This window comes from Carcharhinus amblyrhynchos, chromosome 18 (genome assembly GCF_965287045.1).
Source record: "Carcharhinus amblyrhynchos chromosome 18, sCarAmb.v2.hapA, whole genome shotgun sequence".
In the NCBI taxonomy this organism is placed as follows: Eukaryota; Metazoa; Chordata; class Chondrichthyes; order Carcharhiniformes; family Carcharhinidae; genus Carcharhinus; species Carcharhinus amblyrhynchos.
The window spans coordinates 2055492-2058522 of record NC_137341.1 but is presented as its reverse complement, the minus strand read 5'-3'; positions in this window follow the sequence as shown (position 1 = coordinate 2058522).

Below are 3031 nucleotides of genomic sequence, written 5' to 3'. Positions count from 1 at the left end.
AAGTGGATCAGTTCCACTTTCCCGCTTTCTCCCCATAACCCTTAATTCCCCTGTCTATCAGAAACCTATCTACCCATGACTTAAATATATTCAGCGAGGTAGCCTCCACCACTTCAACGGGCAGAGAATTCTAGAGAGTCACCACCCTTTGAGTGAAGAAGTTCCTCCTCAACTCTGATCTAAACTGCCCCTCCTTATTTTGAGGCTGTGCCCTCTAGTTCTGTTTTCCTTTCTAAGCGGGAAGAATCTCTCTACCTCTACCCTATCCATCCCTTTCATTATCTTATACGTCTCTATAAGATCCCTGCTCATCTTTCTAAACTCTAGACCCAGTCTATTCAATCTCTCCTCATAAGCTAACCCCCTCATCTCCGGTATCAGCCTGGTGAACCTTCTCTGTACTCCCTCCAAGGCCAACATATCTTGCTCACATTTCCCCCCCCCCCCCCCCCCCCACTTCTCCCTCACCCCCACATCTCTGACCCAAAACCTCAAATCTGCGTCCCCCTCGTCCTTGTCCCATCGGCTAATGGGAACAGCTTTTCTTTGTCCACCTTATCTAAACCTGTCAGAATCTTGTCCACCTCGATCAAATCTCCCCTCAACCTCCTTCGCTCCAAGAAGAAGAACCCCAGCCTGAGATTGACAATAAAGAACAAACTGACAGAATATGTTTGCAAGTGGGAATTTAGAATAAATTGGGATTTAAAAACTAACAGATCAGGGTAGATTAGATCAGAACGAAGAGTATAGAGAAGATACAACGTGCCCAAAAAATACTGTTTGCGTAGGGGCACCCTTTAGAGATTTTAGACATGCATTTTTGAAAACATTCTGTGTTAAAAGCATAAAGCTTGGCGAAAAATAATGGCCTTAAGACATGATGGGACACACTTAAGCAAAATGCACCACTTTTCATAGAACAATGAAGCTATTGAGCAAAGGAATGAGCAACCCTTGTCAGGGGCCAGAAGTCCTGATGAATCAGATAACCAAGGACACAACAGGGGTCGCAGATGATGAACGGAATACACATTACACCAGACAAGTCAGTCTGGAAAGTGTCCCGAGACTGCGAGCCCACAAACTGGTCTTGCTGTCCCATGCTGTCAGAGGGCAGACACACCAGCGAGTTCACACTGGGGAGAGACCATTCACCTCCTCTTGGCCCAGGCAAATAATCAATACCAATAATTATTAACCTAGATAACAAGGACACCTTTCTCAGATCCCTATCTATTGACTACAGCACTTATTCCCACAAAACTCATCTCCAGACTCCGTGGCCTGGGCTTTGGCACCTCTGTGACTGGATCCTGAACTCACAGACCACAATCAGTAAGGATAGGCGACAACACCTCCTCCACGATCATCCTCAACATCGGTGCCCCACAAGGCTGTGTTCTCAGCCCCCTACTATACTCCTTATACACCTATAACTGCGGCCAAATTCCCCTCCAGCTCGATTTTCAAGTTTGCTGATGATACCACAGTAGTGGGTTGGATCTCAAACAGTGATGAGACAGAGTACAGGAATGAGATTGAGAATGTGGTGAATTGGTGCGGCGACAATAATCTCTCCTTCAATGTCAACAAAATAAAGGAGATTGTCATCGACTTCAGGAAGTGTAAAGGAGAACATGCCCCTGTCTACATCAACGGGGACGGAGTAGAAAGGGTCGAGAGCTTCAAGTTTTTAGATTTCCAGATCACCAACAGCCTGTCCTGGTCCCCCCCCATGCTGACACTATAGTTAAGAAAGCCCCACCAACGCCTCTACTTTCTCAGAAGACTAAGGCAATTTGGCATGTCCGCTACGACTCTCTCCAACTTTTACACATGCATCATAGAAAGCATTCTTTCTGGTTGTTTCACAGCTTGGTATAGCTCCTGCTCTGCCCAAGACCGCAAGGAACTACAAAAGATCGTGAATGTAGCCCAATCCATCACGCAAACCAGCCTCCCATCCATTGACTCTGTCTACACTTCCCACTGCCTTGGCAAAGCAGCCAGTTTAATTAAGGACCCCACACATCCCGGACATTCTCTCTTCCACCTTCTTCTGTCGGGAGAAAGATACAAAAGTCTGAGTTCACGTACCAACCGACTCAAGAACAGCTTCTTCCCTGCTGCCGTTGGACTTTTGAATGGTCTTGCATTAAGTTGATCCTTCTCTGCACCTTAGCTATGATTGTAACACTACATTCTGCACTCTCTCCTTTCCTTCTCTATATATTTTGTCTGTATAGCGTGCAAGAAACAATACTTTTCACTATTAATACACGTGACAATAATAAATCAAATGCGATTAACCAGATCATTTATGTTTTTTGAACTATCGGGTATGTATGTATTAGTGGGTCTGCACCGAACACAATCCCACCCAGGTCCTACCCCCATATCCCTACAAATTATACCCACTAATCCCTCTAACCTACACATCCCTGGACACAAAGGGGCAATTTCTTAGCATGGCCAATCAACCTAACCCGCACATCTTTGGACTATGGGAGGAAACCCACACAGACACGAGGACAATGTGCAAACTCCACACAGACAGTGACCCGAGCCAGGAATCGAACCCAGGACCCTGGAGCTGTGAAGCAGCAGTGCTAACCACTGTGCTACCGTAATGTAATGAGCGTTAGAGAGTCCATCCCTAGCCCCGCTACGTTTAAGTGAATCTTCTCTGCAAATGCCCCTTCTACCCACACCACTTTTCACTCCACTCTGTAGAAGATCCAAGAGTCCGCCTCCAGCCTTTCGATATTAAGTGTGGGCTCTTTATATATAGACGGCTTTTGCACCTTTTCCCCAGTCCGAGATACGGCTGCCATACACATAGCTCCCTAGCTACTGGGTGATGTTTAAAGAATGTATTTACCTACCTTTTGGGAACACCTCTTGCCACCAGTCACCGGTGAGTACACTGCTGTCACAGTGCCAAACTGTAAGAGAAATTTTCTGAAGGTGTTCCCCTGGGGTGTTCAGTACTTGTTGAAGGAGTACAATATCAGGGGTCGGAGTGTTG